This window comes from Notothenia rossii (genome assembly GCF_949606895.1).
Source record: "Notothenia rossii genome assembly, chromosome: 10".
Classification (NCBI taxonomy): Eukaryota; Metazoa; Chordata; class Actinopteri; order Perciformes; family Nototheniidae; genus Notothenia; species Notothenia rossii.
In genome coordinates, this window is record NC_136908.1 from 23103392 (window position 1) to 23120480 (window position 17089).

Here is a 17089-nt window from a genome sequence, read left to right on the forward strand (position 1 = left end):
ATCATCATGTGAGGTTGACTTTGTGACCTGGAGAACATTTCAGCTGCAACATTAGCTCGTTGATAAGCTTGGGATATGAGATCTTTTTGTTGCCATTCGTGGTGAAGGCATCTGTGCTATTGTATGCATTATTTTTGACCCAACATTTATACAGGCATGTCAGAATATGGTACTATTTTCACATGAATATTCTAGCCATTGTCTATTTTTATACCACAAGCTGCAAAATGACCGCCTTACCCCACTGTACAGGCGGGTAGTTGTTTAGATATACCTGGTACCTGCGGGCCGCAGAGGGGCGGCGTAGTTTCGGGCGACGAAGACTGCTGCTCCGGGGCTGGCGAGTCAGGCGGGAGTAAGCTAGTGTCCACAACGGAGGGTAACGTGATGTCCGCATCTGACCTGTTGCTACAGTCTGCAGTAGATGCAGTGTTGCTGGCGTTTAGTGATGGTTGCTTTAACCAGGTTCGTATAAATGATTATCCACAGATCAGATGTGTGTCACTGCTGTGGAAGCACTTTGGAAATGATGCACGTGCAGCGGAGCAGGTCACGCGCACCTGACCCAATTTGTTGTTTGTATTTTTCGCTACGTCCTCTTTTTTGAATGGTTGCATAACGTTCAACTTCCCCGAAGATCTCGACGCGAAGCCCGAAGGGTAAACACCAGGTTTACTAATCTACCCGCACAATTTGTCCGGTGTCGGAATGTCTCGCTATGTTAGTACATTCTTAAAAAACAAAACACCATTTAATTTCGTGTTAAAATGTGTTGTAACTGCGTTACTGAGCATTGTAACGGGTAATATATTACCCACATTTCATTAGTAATGCGTTACATTACTTCGTTACAGCAAAAAGTAATATATTACTGTAACTCCGTTACTTTTGTAACGCGTTACACCCAACACTGCACTACACTACCCAGAATCCCCAGCGATCGTTTAGGACTACACCTTGTGCTCTGTTTGACAAACCCCGTTTTTTTTCACCATTCATTCATTAAGGACGCGTCACTGCGGCTCTCTATAGAGAACCGCAGTGACGCGTCGTAAAACACGGAAGTAAACTTCTTCCGGTTCCTTCGCGAAAAACCAATGCAAATTCTCCATAGGATTTTGGAAAATAGCTCGAAATAAGGTCTGTGGTTGACACACATTTAAGAGAAGGATCACGTTTTGTTCAGCTGGATAATCTCCACATGTCGACCCTACTTTTATAATTTTTGAATCATAAATCTAGTCGCCAAAAGCGAAATGCTAACGTTATGCTATAAACGAACTACAAGCCAGTACAGCAGCAGGGTCGCACGACTTCAACGTCACGCCAACTTAAGATCGTTTCAACTGACTTGCACTGAAACTGCACTTTGAACACTTTAAATATATTAACATTTTAAACTGTATACCCCGGTTATCTAGGCCCGTTTTGTTTAATGTATAACACGTTTATCTAGGCCCTTTTTGTTTTATGTATACATGTCACACTGGGAAACGATATTTCGATATTTCTGGATGTATAACACATGTAGAATTTTTGACAATAAAGCTGAATTTGACTTTCGCGTGATTGCATATTTTAACAAAGCTTTTCATTTTAGCCACACTGAATTTAACTAGAAGTCATGGCTGTGTCAATTACCAGTGTGATATCGTTTTACAAAGATGACAAGAAGAGTGTAGATAGAGGAGAGAACCACTACAAGTCAGGACACGTTAGAGTGCAGCCTAGATGAAGGTGTGCTTACCGGTGTTGTCAGGGCTAGCATGAGGGACAAGGTTTATAGTGTCGGTGAGTAGTGATAGCAAGAGTACCGTTAACCTTTTAAGACCGAGTTAATTTATTCACATTAATTCCCATCAACAAATCAATTGTATGTGTCACATGAAATCTTTATTAGGCAAGGCAAGTTTATTTATATAGCACTTTTCAACACAAGGCAATTCAAAGTGCTTTACAAAAAATGAAAGACATTAAGAAAATGGCATTTAAAATCAGTCATTAAAAAGAAAAGCTAATAAAATAAACATTAAAAGAAAAAATACATGGATAAAAGTTACAGTGCAGTCTAAGATATTAATAGTTCAATTAAAAGCAGCGACAAAAAGAAAAGTCTTCAGCCTGGATTTAAAAGTAGTAAGAGTTGCAGCGGACCTGCAGGTTTCTGGGAGTTTGTTCCAGATATTTGGAACATAATAACTGTACGCTGCTTTACCATGTTTAGTTCTGACTCTGGGGACAGAAAGCTGACCAGTCCCTGAAGACCTGAGAGATCTGGATGGTTCATAATTTAGCAGGAGGTCAGAAATGCATTTTGGTCCTAAACCATTCAGTGCTTTATAAACAGCAGCAGTATTTTGAAATCTATTCTTTGACACACAGGAAGCCAGTGTAAAGACTTCAGAACTGGAGCAATGTGATCCAATTTCTTAGTGTTGGTAAGGACTCGAGCAGCGGTGTTCTGAATCAGCTGCAGCTTTCTAATAGCAGTGATGCAAACGCAGGTATGGTGAAAAAAGAGAGAACTATTCGAAACAGAAAAAAACAGCGTAATATAGCATCTGACCATCTGCCTGTGCTATAATCCTTCAATTAACTGGCTATTCTTTATAATATACTCAGATCAATAGGAGACAGAGATGATAAGTTATAAATCAAGGGTTTTTATTATTATTTACAGCAGGGGTGGGGAACCTTTTTCCTTTAAATTTGTACAACATCCTCCGAGGGCCGTACAAATGATTGAACACAACCTCTGCTTCTACTAAAATCACAGCCGATTCATTTGGCCTTTCTTTCATGCTGTGCAAAGAACAATCAACCTCTTAATCCAGAGATCTCACCATGACTCATGTTTAACGCATGCATGCATTCATGTGCACGTTGTGTCATGACCACCGAAACAGAAATATATGGACACAAGATGTGTGCAAATGTATTCAGTATCCTATCCATGTGAACATGATTTAAGTGTGGTGTGAACATGATTTAAGTGTGGGGGGGGGGACCTAACCTCCTCCCGGGGGGTCCGGCGGCATGCTCCCCCGGGAAGATTTTTTTTTTAAATATTGAGGTTAAAAGCATCAATCTGGTGCACTTTGAGAGCAACATGAGGAGATCTATGGATACATCTCTCAAAACCCATATGTAACAGAACTATAAGCAGATTTTTCTTTTTGGATATTTAACAAATCACTCTCCTTTCAAACTCTTTATTGTTATTTTTAACAACTTTTTTGTTACTTCTCATATAGTATTTCATACCTGTTAATAATTTAGTCTCTAATGTCTCATTAATAACTATAATGATCATATCAAGGTGTGCCTTAACCTCACTGAGCTGAGGTTATTTGAGCCTCTCAGGAGAGAGCTCTCTTCCACCTGGTTGTAGAAAAGCTCTTTAAATTCGTTAGCATAGCTAGCTAACCAGATGCTAATAACAACAGATCGCCACTATGCTTACAACTAAAGACACAGCCTCGCAAACACTGCGGCATGTGTACGGCTCCTTATGGGTACTGCAATATTTGAAGAGCTGGAGCGGCGTTCCGATGCTCTCCGTTAGTCCTTTCAGACGAGACATAACCACGCGAAGACCTATGGTGAAGACACGTTACGCTCGTGTTCAATGAACCTGTCCTTGGCCAGGAAAAACAGGCACTCGCTTGTTTAATTATTTTGCGATCTAGATTTCTTCTTCTTTTTTGAAGTGAGAAGTTGAGACGGACGGACAGACGGATTGACTGACCCCCCCCCAAAACGAAAACTCTTCGGTTCTCCACGAATTACACAAGTCACCCAAATCAGCGTTAAAAAAGCGGGAGGCGCTGAAAAGCGACTAATTTGCATCACTGTAATAGATTTTTTAGTGAGACCTGTGAAGACACCATTGCAGTAGTCCAGTCTACTGAAGATAAAAGCATGGACATGTTTTTCCAAATCCTGCTGTGACATTAGTCTTTTAATCCTAGATATGTTCTTTAGGTGATAGTAAGCTGATTTAGTAACTGTTTTAATGTGACTGTTGAAACCAATAACTAATTTAACCCGCTGACAAGAGAGCCCACCTCCGAAGATCGTGACTGGCTGAAGGACAGACTCGGGGGCAGGTTATCAGGAATTTTTTGGCTTCTCTCCCCCGAGCCAGAAGAGGAACACTACAGCTTGGAAACACTTACTGTTCCTGAAATTATCAAATCTGTTGGGCATCAGGGACCTGAGGCAATTGTGGCAAGCATGGCATTGTCTGAAGAGCAACAGAGGGCAATTCAGGTGGCTACCACTGGTCAGCGAACCAACCCAAACTGGCATTTGTTCAGGAAAGGAAGGTTGACTGCCAGCAACTTTGGAGCTGTCCTGAGGTCAAAGCGTGTGACCGCTTCCTTTATCGCCAAGGTGCTAGGGCAACAACAGGCCCTTGATGGTGTTTTGTCTGTACAGTGGGGGACTATGAATGAATGTGAGGGCGTCAGGGCATTCACCACTGCAACTCAGATGCAGGTCCATGAGTCAGATTTGTGGCTCTCCCTATCAGGATTGTTGGGGTCATCTCCGGATGGTCTGGTGGGTCTTCCGCTGTGCTGGAGGTAAAGTGTCCCTACAGAGCCAGGGAAATGACAATTAGTGAAGCATTGCAAATCAAGGGCTTCTTTGTCAGTAAGGAAGGAGAAACATTCAGCCTGCGTGAGGAACATTCTTACTGGCACCAAGTGCAAGGTTAGCTTCACCTCACTGCAAGGAAGAAGAAATAAAAAAATTGTGAATTGTTTTTAATTTACATTTACTCGCCTTTGCAATGTTGTGGTTGTTAGAGTGTTAGGTTTCCTGTCAGCTTGTCTGTTGGGAAGATATAAAATATAGTTTCATGGAAGTCACACCGTCACATATACTGTAAGAGCATTAAGACATACAGTACATAGGCTAAAACAAAACATCTAAAGATATAACCTTGCACTTTGATAAGTCTCGTGAACATTTTCACTATTTTGACATTTTTATAGATGAAAATTGAACTAAAGAAATAAATGGTAGATTAATCCATATTGAAAATAGGTGTCAGCTGCTACACTAATTATAATAGTTATATTTCTTAATTAATTAAGATAAGATATTTATGTATTGATCCCAATTTGGGAAATGTTTGTGTTGCAGCAGCATAACAAGAAAAACAAAATATAAGTTATTATATATAGAAAATTATGTGAGGGATGAAATATTAAATTGAATATAAATAAAATGTACATGTGATTTTACGTCCAAGAGAAGCTATGGAGCAGAGAGTTCTCTGCCAGCCAGAGGTGATTTGTTATTAGTTCAATATGTCCAACTGATTTCCCTGACTACAATCTTTAGTTACATGGTGAAACGTTATGCTGCTTGTACTAATAAGACTGATCTTATAAGCCACACAGGTTTTAATAGGATGTATTCATTATCTTTACTTATGTTGCGGTCTTTTCAGCAGCGCCATCTCTATAACGGCGATACAGTCACTACCCATTATTTAAATTTCACCGTGACATGGAAAAAAATGTAACGTCAGCTTACCTCATGGCACGAATCCAGACTCTCCTTTGGAAAACATTGGCCGGGAAACGATAGAACAAGCACGTTTCATGCGAAGACCTGTGGCTGCAACCCGGAGCAAAGCAACAAACCATTGCGTAGTGTTAAATATGTTCTTTATTCTCGCGTCCAGGAGAGAAGCTTTAAAATGAGACTAAATGGAGTCTCTGAAAAGATTCAAATGGGATACTTTAATTAAAAAAGGCGCGGTAGTGTTACAGACAGAATATTGTTCCGGCAGAAAACAGCTGTGATCTGGCTCTCCTGAGCAAGAAGAGAAGCGCGAATCCCCCGTTCGGTGCCTTTATATATCCTCTGCTGGCTCCTCCCCGCCAGCCGGCTCGCCTCGCCTCTAATGTCCGTTGTTGCATTTAAACAGAGGATTTGTACTTTTCACCTTCAATATATGCTTAACCCGCCTTTTCTCCTCATATTCCCTTTCATCACTTTTCATGTAACACATTCTAAACGCTGTAATCAATACTCTAACATACAGAAAATGCTTCACGGCTGGTTTGGTTTCCGGTCATTCCGGATGTTGTCACATGCTACTCTTGTCTGTAAACAATAGTGTATTCAAATAAACTGTACTTTCATTTAATATTCAGCATGGTAGTGTTAAATATGTTCTTTATTCTCGCGTCCAGGAGAGAAGCTTTAAAATGAGACTAAATGGAGTCTCTGAAAAGATTCAAATGGGATACTTTAATTAAAAAAGGCGCGGTAGTGTTACAGACAGAATATTGTTCCGGCAGAAAACAGCTGTGATCTGGCTCTCCTGAGCAAGAAGAGAAGAGAAAGGATCTCTCCTCCGGCGCTGTTATATATCCTCTGCTGGCTCCTCCCCGCCAGCCGGCTCACCTCGTCTCCAATGTCCGTTATTGCATTTAAACAGAGGATAGGTTCTTTTCACATTCAATATATGCTTAACACGCCGTTTCTCCTCATATTCTCTTTCATCACTTTTCATTTAACACATTCTAAACGCTGTAATCAATACTCTAAACAATACTTCTCGGCTCGTTTGGTTTCCGGTCATTCCGGATGTTGTCACATGCTACTCTCGTCTGTAAACAATAATGTATTCAAATAAACTGTACTTTCATTTAATATTCAACATGGTAGTATCTCGACATCTATCGTTGTAGTGTTAAATCAGTAGGTTTCGGTTTTAACCACACCACGTCATTTCGCTTCTCAATTCACCTCTTTAGGAATTCGTAAATTAGCCACATGCTAAATGCTAACCGTAGATGAAGGATTTTCAGAATAAAAGCTTAACTGCTTGTGCACAAGAATTTCTGGTTTTTCAGTATAAAAGAGCGTTTAAACTGACGGTATGTTTAAGCTACATTATACCATCAAAACATTGATTTTAATTTCTAACAGTCCCTCCTTACACACCTAAAAGGTGTGTATAATACTGAAATCAATGAGTTCTTCATCTGAACTTTGCATATTACATATCTCATATTAACAAACATACAATCAAATGGAATGGTTTTACAGCCGGCTTTACAAAAATACAAAATAAATTCTTGTCTGTGTTCAAACATAAAAGTTTTCCCTTGTGCATAACTTCTAGTGTTTACATTCAATATCATTCTTCAAAATAGCAGCAATGGCTTGGTATCAGAACATTTCTTCGTCCCTCCTTTCACAGAAACCGTTTTCATACCACGCTCAGTGTTAAGGCACTTGTTTTTTACAAAGTGAAAAGAAACAAACCATTTTAAAATAGCAATGATTTTTACAACATGAGATCCACCATATTAGAATAGTATAAAGTAATAAAGAATAAAATAAAATATCTTGGATTGGCAAAGTAAATTGAAAAATAAAAATAAACTATCTTGGAATAGTGTAAAGTAAATTGAAATGGATTCTCATCTCCGAACATCCATATCATTTAAACTAACTCATCATTGTCATCCACATCTGTATACGGGGTGGGTCGTCTTGTTCTGCTAGCATTTGTAACTGTCTCCTCCTGAGAAATGTACCCTCCCTCCTTTCATACCATTTAAGGTATGAAAGTAATATGTTCTCTAGAAGGGGCCGTTGTACGTTCTACTCTGGGGTACGGCATTCTAGACAGTCATTTCTGGGAGAAGATTTTGGTCAGTTACAACAGTTGTAGAGTTTCATCACTTAAAAGTTCCTACTCAGTACCTTTGGGTGGTCTGTTCTAATGCAGTGATAAAGTCCCTGAAATGGTGTGAAAACTTGTGGAATATCAATAACTCATTATACTAATTTATTTTCAATTCTGGTCTACTTAAATAGCTATGCTAACCCCTTTTACAGTGTGTGGAACCTTGGGTGCCCGAGCATGTGATAATTACTCCCTCCTTTAACAAGGATTTTAAAAACAGAAGTCATTTCATTAATGGTTTGTAGTTTAATTCAGGAATTTACATTAATGGCAGATATGTTTCTCCTTTAAATAACATCTATAAATGTCAGGTCATCTGGTGAATGGATGACCATTAGGAGCTGGTGGCGCTTGTCTTTTAAAACTCATACTCTGGTGCCGTGCGCTCCCTCTGAAGCTGCAAGTAAGATTTAAAACATCTGCAGGGTGGGTTGAGCGACCCCTTCTCCCTAAACGATGTTTGTTGTAACAAATATGCACAATCACAATGAGTGATCCAAGGCCCCGCATGTATTACTCCCAACTACATTAGTTTAAAAACAAAATTAAACTTTGCTTTCGCTCTTTGCCCAGTGTCATTTTAAAACTCTACATCTTGGACGAAAAACAAATGTTATTTCCACCTTAATCTTCCCTCTTGAGGTAATAACCATGCTACAATGGAGAAATCAATACTCTAGATTGGAACACTATCTTTGGCTTGGTACTAGCTCTACCTTTAACATTTTCCATACAAATAAAGATTTGTCTGCTTTTATAGAGTGGTTACTAAAACCATCCCTTTAAACTGTAGGTCTATACAGTAACAAATTAAATCTTCCCCAAATTCACACATGAATAAAAAACTCTTAAAGAATAATTTGTTCATATGATGAAAAGATTGAATAATATGTTCTACCCTCAGTGTGTTTTTAGGGTTATTTAATAGTTTCCTCTTTTTTCTTTATAAATTCACCAATTGATTAATTCATGGCTAATAAATCTTTTTCTTAACGTATTTCTCGTTGGTGAATAAGTGTGTTTATGTGTAAACAAACTCCCGTTTTCCTTCTCTCCCCCTCTGGTTGTCAAGCCACGACCCCCTCACATTCTGCCGGACCATGCCAACTCCTCCGTTCTTTCCTCTCCTCCGTCCACCTTCTCCTCAGTCCATCTGCTCTTGGATCCTTCCGCTGTAACTCTTTTCAGTGTCCCATCTGCTTTGCTTTTCATCTCCTCCTTTACAGTCTCTACTGGTTGCTTGGAGGGCGTATTCCGCTCTCATGTCCCACACTCTGCTGTTGTGCCCAAATCTTGTGGCTCAGCTTGGAACTTCATGTCCTGTGGGGGACCGATGAGAGTGTGCCTTTTTATGTCACCTGGTTTTGGTTCTGGATGCCTCAGGTGGAGATAGTTCTGGATGCAGCGTTGGAGTTGTTGGTTCAGCTCTGGTTCTCTGTCTGTTCGATGGAGGAGGAGGAGTCTTCCGTGGTGAGGTCTTTTGTCTGCTTGGACGATGGGGTCGTAGCGTTCTGACATGTGGAGAGAGAGAGAGAGAGAGAGAGAGATCTCGGGACGCATTATCTATAGTTAATTCTAACACACTGAGGTAAAATAAATCCAACCTTTTCCACTCTATTTTCCTAATCTTACTATCCATCTTAGTTGTTAAATGTCATCTAAACGACTTCCGGATGTGCTTTGCCGTGTGAAGACGTGCGTGCGGGAGCTCCGTGTAAAAGTAGTCAATAATTTTTAACATCGACACATTTCTATCAACTGGGAGGGTTGGACGCATAACGTTTGGTTTTGGGAGCTGAGAGGTGAATTTTTGGTGCAGTTTGGGACCGAAGATGACTTCTCGTTCGGCCCGAGCGGGGCGAGAGAGACAACGCATGGCGGGCAGCAGCACCAACAGGGCCTCCTCAGCTAGCAGTGACGCAGCTAGCCCACTACGTGCTAACGCTGAAATACCTCCGTGGGCTAAGGACATGATGTCGGAGATTAAAAAAGCCAACGACGGAATAACTAAATACAGAGAAGAGACAAAGACCGAGATCACAAGGTATAAAGAAGAAATAGAAAAGGGAAGAAGAGAAATGATGGCCGAGATGCAAAAGTGGACTAAGAGTTTGGAGGAGAGCGCCGAGGCCCGGTTTGAGCTGCTGCGGGGAGAGGTGAAGCTGATTGGTGATAAAACTGAACGAACGGGGAAAAGAGGTGGATGCAACGTTAAATGAACAATCTGACGCTTTAACAGACATGGAGACGAGACTGAAAGAAATGGAGAAGGAGCTGCTGAAGCAGAAGGGACGAAATGAAGACCTCGAGGCACGCTCACGGCGCAATAACATCCGGGTCGTGGGGGTCAGAGAAGGAGCCGAGGCAGGCAAGAAGCCGTCAGAGTTTATGGCTGGTTTACTGGAGGAAAAGTTGGGACTAGCAGCAACACCGACGCTGGACCTAGCACACCGGGCCCTCGGAGCGAGGCGAGACGGGAATGTAGGACCACCGAGAGCCTTCGTAGTGAGGTGCCATTACTACACAGAGAAAGAGGAGATACTGAGGAAGGCGAGGGAAATGGAGAGAACACCCGAGGGTCGGAGCGGAAACATTCACATCTTCCCAGACTTCACCCAGGAGGTAAACAACAAGAGGACGGCCTTCAGAGAAGCGAGAGGCCTCCTGCGGTCCTGCACGGGGGTCAGATACGGGTTGCGATACCCGGCAACCCTGGTGATCACGCCAGAAGGAGGACAAACAAAGACCTTTGAGAACCCGAAAAACGCTGTGGATTATATCAGAAAGGAACTGAGCCCCGGGTGAAACAATGGACTGCCTTGATTCCGGCTAAGGACTAACCTCCAGTCGTTATTCAGAGCTCCGTTGTTGCTGTGGGGGGATCGGGGACCTGGCCGCCAGCATATATATGGTTTGTACCTTATGGAGCTGGCCTCCAGTAGTTATTCAGGGCTGTGTTGTTACTGTGTGTAGTTAGGAGACCTGGACTCCAGTAGTTATTCAAAGCATATTTTTATAAACCTAATTCTTTTTGGGAGCTACTGTTGCCCTCCCTCATATTACGGTTGTACGCTATTCAAGGTTTAAGGGACTATTGATCCTCGCTGCCACTGTTGCATACCTTCTATGGTATTACTGTTTATTTTTATTTCATTACTGTGCCTTATTCAGGGTCTCATTGTTCGAGCCCCCCCCTCCCTCGTTTGTTTTTCTTTTCCCATTAGGGGATTGAGTCAAAAGGGTGATGTTATGATTCTGATAATGTGAAATACACGGAGCCGCACACGGTTAGCTCGATGTGCAGGAGATGGTGGACCGGTTGGACACAGCAGTGCTCGCTGAAGAGCATTGTATTTATGATTATATATGTTATGTGTTATATGTTGATTGTATCTGTGTGGGTGATCCCCCCCTCCCCCCCCTTCCTTCCCAGTCCCCCTCTTTTTTCTTTTGCTTTTGCTGCCAAGACTTCAAGGTGCTATCCGGATAATGGGTACCATAGGGGTGCAATGGTGACATTGGGCTACAGTCTCCTGATATGTCACCAATCATGGATCCAAGCAGAATGGACACAAAACTGATGAGCTGGAACGTGAGGGCGATCAATAAGCCAGCGAAACGGAGTAAGGTATTTTCACATTTGAGAGACCAGGGCGTAGGGATAGTTTATTTACAGGAGACACATTTGTTGAATAAGGACCACCTTAAGCTCTGTAGGGGGGGATTTACTCAGGTCTATCATTCAAACTTCAATGGTAAGAGCCGGGGAGTGGCCATCCTTATACACAGGAATGTACAATTTATAGAAACAACCACTATAAGAGATAAGCATGGCCGGTATATTATTGTGGTTGGAAAACTGTTCAACATCCCGGTGGTGTTGGCAAATTTATATGCTCCCAATTGGGATAATGTTCAATTTTTTAAGGACCTATTTTCATTATTACCTAATTTGGATACCCATAATCTGATTCTAGGAGGTGACTTAAACTGTGTCCTCGATTCAACTCTGGACCGCTCTAGCCCAACATCCAAGGTATTAAGTAATTCAGCACAATGCATTAATTCTTTTTGCGAGGTATATGGTATGTTTGATCCATGGAGATTCGTAAATCCAACCTCCAGGCAGTACTCTTTTTACTCTCCACCACATCGGACATATACTAGAATTGATTACTTCTTATTAGATAATAAACTGACCTCTATGGTAATGCATATAGAATACTCTGGTATTGTAATATCCGACCACAGCCCAGTCATATTGAGACTTCACTTTCCTGAAAACACGCCACCTCAGAGAATGTGGCGTCTTAATAACAGGCTATTGGCAGATGACGATTTTACAAAATTCATAAATTCGCAAATAGACTTTTTCTTAGAGCTTAATGATACCCCTGACATAAGTAGTGGCATTTTGTGGGAATCCTTAAAAGCGTATATACGAGGGCAAATAATTTCATTTAATGCTGGTGACAGGAAGAGAAAGATGAAACGTATTACAGAATTAACTAGGGAAATAAAAGAAGTCGACCTGGTAAACTCTACAGCTCCCTCTGAGGAGCTACATAGAAAGCGGATCTTGCTACAAACTGAATATGATGTCTTAACGAATCAACGCGAGGTGGATCTATATCTTAGGTCCAGACAGGATCTCTATGAGCATGGTGAGCGTGCGGGTAAGCTCCTGAGCCACCAGCTGAAGCAATCAGCGGCTGCTGGCATGATAGTGGAGATAGGTGATAATCAAGGTAACAAAATTATTGATCAGAAAGGTATTAACAACCAATTTAAGTCTTTTTATAAGGATCTGTATACCTCAGAAATAAATGACAACGAGCGAGTGAAGAACTTCTTTGAGAATCTAGAAATGCCATCCATAAAGAGGGCAGAAAGGGATAGATTAGAGGGACCTCTGACTACGAGGGAGATAGAGAAGGCAATTCGGAATATGAAGACGGGTAAAGCGCCGGGCCCAGATGGGTTCCCAAGTGAATTTTATAAGACATTTGCGCCTAAACTTGTACCCCTACTCTGTAAAGTATATGAAGAGGCCCTTGAAAAGAATACTTTACCTCAAACAATGTCACAGGCTATGATCTCCGTGCTCCTTAAGAAGAATAAAGATCCGCTTAAATGCGAATCGTACCGCCCAGTGAGTTTACTTGGTTGTGACTATAAGATATTGACCAAAGTACTGGCAGCTAGGATTGAGCCCGTGGCAAGTGGGATAATACATCCTGATCAGACAGGGTTCGTGGCTGGTAGACAACTCTCCAGTAATCTCCGTCGCCTTTTCAACGTGATATACACTGGGGATGACAACATTGAGCCTGAGATTGTATTATCCCTAGATGCTCACAAAGCCTTTGATAGAATAGAGTATTTTTACCTGTTCACGGCTCTCGAGAAGTTTGGATTTGGTCCTAAATTCCTTTCATGGATACAGATAATATATGCAAGCCCCCAGGCTATGGTAAGAACGAACAATGTGATATCTGAATTCTTTCCCCTGTTTCGGGGAACAAGGCAGGGGTGCCCTTTGTCACCCCTGCTCTTCGATATGGCAATTGAGCCCCTTGCAATAATGCTGAGGAGTGCTGTTGGACTTGGGGGAATACGCAGGGGGATGCAAAGCCATAAGCTTTCGCTATACGCTGATGACCTCCTCCTTTTCCTGTCAAACCCTATCATAAGCGTCCCAGTGGTTCTGGATATTATTGACGGCTTCGGGAAGGTCTCAGGGTACAAAATTAATCTAGAGAAAAGTGTCCTTTTCCCAATTAATAAGCAGGCGAGGAGACTGTCATTTCAGGCCTATCCTTTCACAACACATAAAGATAAGTTTACCTACTTAGGTATTAATGTAACAACTAAATACAAAGATCTATTTAATCATAACTTTAAGATAACACTGGATAAGGCAAAATTAGACATGGAACGATGGTCAACTCTCCCCCTATCATTAGCAGGGAAGATCAATTCTGTTAAAATGAATATAATGCCACGGTTCCTTTATTTGTTTCAGACGATTCCGGCTTTCATTCCTAAATCATTTTTTAAGGAACTGAATAAATGTACATCCACCTTCATCTGGAATAAAACGGTCCCCCGGATAAGAAGAGAGTTCCTTGAGAGACAGAGGGAAGAGGGAGGCCTGGCTCTACCAAATTATATGCACTATTATTGGGCCGCCAATATACATAAGTTGTTGTTTTGGGTCTCGCAGCTAGACGATGATGAAACCCCAGTGTGGGTACATATGGAAAGATATGCATCTAGCCCAGTGTCCCTGCGCTCCCTGGTCTGTGCTCCTCTGCCTTTAAGCAAACACCTTTACACTAATAACCCTGTTGTACATGATTCTATTAAGATATGGATCCAGTTCAGAACACATTTTAAAAACAGAAACGCCCTCCTATCTGCTCCCGTTTATGGCAATCATTTGTTTACCCCGGCCCTTGGGGGAGCAGCGTTTAGAGAATGGCATAGAGCTGGGGTGGAATGTGTTAGAAATCTTTTTAAAGATGGGATATTTATGTCGGCTGCTCAACTGGAGAAGGAGTATGGCATTTCCTCAAAGACTAATTACCTCAGATTTTTTCAGGTTCGAGAATTTGTTAAAAAAAACATTCTCTTCATCCCTCGTTCTCCCACAGAGTGGATGGATTGATGAGCTATTGGATACGAACCCGACCTTTAAAGGGGTGGTTTCCAGGATTTATGTCAATATCCAGAGGGTGGCTTCCCCATCCCTTGATCTCATAAAAAGGAAATGGGAGGAGGAATTGGAGTTGGACATATCAGAGGTGGACTGGGGTAGGGCAGTGGATCTAATACATTCTTCTTCCATATGTGTTAGACATGGATTAATACAGTTTAAAGTGTTACACAGACTTCATTTCTCAAGGGACAAACTGGCAAGAATCTACCAGGGGACTGATCCGACTTGCCCTAGATGTAAACAGGTGCCAGCTAATTTATGCCACATGTTCTGGTCTTGTCCCAGGCTGAAAGATTTTTGGACCAAAATCTTTACAGCCTTCTCATCTATTTATAATAAAAATATAGAGCCTGGCCCTCTGACAGCCATCTTTGGTGTGGCACCAGAGGAAGCAGGACTAACAACTGCTCAGAAGAAAGCAATGGCATTCTCGTTATTGTTGGCCAGGAGGTTGATTTTATTTAACTGGATAAAGACAACACCACCATCTCATAAACGATGGATAGAGGAGGTAATGACACATCTTAAATTGGAGCACCTTAGATTTACATTGCAGGGCAACACTAAGAAGTTTTATAAGGTCTGGCAGCCTTTTATCGCCCATCTTGAACGGGAGCTTTCATCTGCTTCAACATAACTGGCAGCACCCCCCCCCCCCCACCCCCTCACCCCTCCTTTATTTTTATTTTTATTATTATTTTTTATTTTTTATTTTTTTATTTTTATTTTTATTTATTTTTTTTATTTTCTTCTGTCGGACATTGTTGTTTATTTATGCATTTTAACCTAAGAATGCCTGTCTTGTTATTGTTCCTTTAGTTTAGACCTGTATTTAGGTGAGTATGTGATGTGTATTTTGAGTCTTGTTATTTTGTGTTGTACTGGATGTGTGTTTGTATACAAAAATCAATAAAAACACTTTGATTATTAAAAAAAAATAAATAAAAAAAAATAAAAAAAAATAAGTCATCTAAACACAATTCATGTCTACTAATAATTTTACCATATCCCTAAACATTGCCTTCACCCACTGTAACATGTTTATTCCAATTAACTCTTTCAGGAAACCATTTTCTTCTATAAATTTAAATACCTACATGTTTCAAGCACCACATATTTCACACACTATAAAAGAACGTCTCCATATTTTCTCCATCACTTTAAATCTCACTGTTATTTAGAACCGTAGTAACTTTTGTGACTGGACATATCTGCAATGTCGCCACTATCTGCTGGGGAATCTTGTTCATAGAGTTTGTACGTACAAAGCTGTACTTGTGGGTTAGTAGCCTGTGTCTAACAATCATTTTCAATAATTGTGCTCAGGTCACCGATCGGTTGTTCATAGCTTAACAGGGGGTGTTTCTGGTACGGACTAAAACATGGATCCAGTGTATTTAGAGATTCCCCTAATCTGTAAATCCCCATCACTTACATATCCCAATCACTTAAACCCATCTCATCATTTGATACAAGAACTGCATATAGGGGGGTGAATCATCTTGATTATAACCGCCTCTTGTTTGGGACCGAGTATTTCTAACTCCTCCTCTTGTTGCTCAGCTGATCTTTTGGCTCTGGGGATAAGTGAAAGTCTCTGAAACCCAGCTGGAGTCTTGTTAGTGATGTGGGCATTCTATGAGTGAACTAATGGATCCATGTCTTACATAATATTGTACTCCCCTTCCAACCAGAAAGGTGCCAAGTGTAATGAGCACAATCAACAATGCTATTCTGACTCTTATCCCTAGGGGACCCCACAATTGGTTTGGCGTTGTTCTTGTCATCATCTCTATTTTATCCCTGGTTGTGTCCGTTACAGAATTTAAATAATGAGTACAAAAATAACATAACAAATTGGACTCTTTTTACAGATGTAAAACAAAAAATAGGTTTTCACATTAATGTACAATCTATAAAAATCTATAGACAATTTGTCTTTTGAGCTGTTTCTATCTTTATCTTATTTCTATTTATTGTTTTGTTCCAGCTCTGCCAAATCAGTCCTAACTCCCAATAATGTTCTGGAAGTTGCCAGTGAAGGGTGACAATGTGTGAGGTGGTGTCAATTTGCTCCTTTTTCTTTACCTTTAAACCGGAGCGCGTTTGAAGTTCGTTACAACTTTTCACGCTTCCGTCCACCGGGGATCAGCCCACTGTCTTTTGTGAACTTTCACCCTCACCCAATCACCTGGCCGAACAGGAGTCTCTTCTGATGTCTCGTCTGGTATCTCTGTAGTTTTCCTAGCCTGCTGTGTAGACAAAACTTGCATAATATTACTCAGAGTTCTGACATATTCATCCACTTCTATTTGTCTAATATCTAAAACTGGACCACTCCCTCCTTGGAGAAGGCCCGAGCTTCGGCATACCTCTTGTTGACTACATGTTATTATTTATTAACTACGTCACTGAAATCAACATATCTGTATAATCATGACACTCCCTCCTTTGAGCATAAAATGCTCAATTAATATTGCAATGATTACCCTATTCTGAACAGGACATGTAAAACCCATAACGTTGCATTAAATAAATATAACTTCTCCGTGTACCCACAAGGGGTACAAAAATATCGTATGATTTATGGTTTTCTGATGGTATAAATGCATATTCACTAAAAAAAAAATCAGCAATTAGCACTTCTA

At 41.0% G+C, this 17089-nt stretch overlaps 1 long non-coding RNA gene across 1 annotated transcript; it reads right to left on the minus strand.

Annotated features, from left to right (window-relative positions):
* Positions 1 to 1871: 1871 nt before the first annotated feature.
* Positions 1872 to 6123, minus strand: LOC307022844. The gene is made up of 3 exons (XR_013803490.1): positions 5548 to 6123; positions 4789 to 4836; positions 1872 to 4597 (listed from the first exon to the last, which is right to left on the minus strand). It is a non-coding gene; the product is annotated as an uncharacterized lncRNA (long non-coding RNA).
* Positions 6124 to 17089: the final 10966 nt, after the last annotated feature.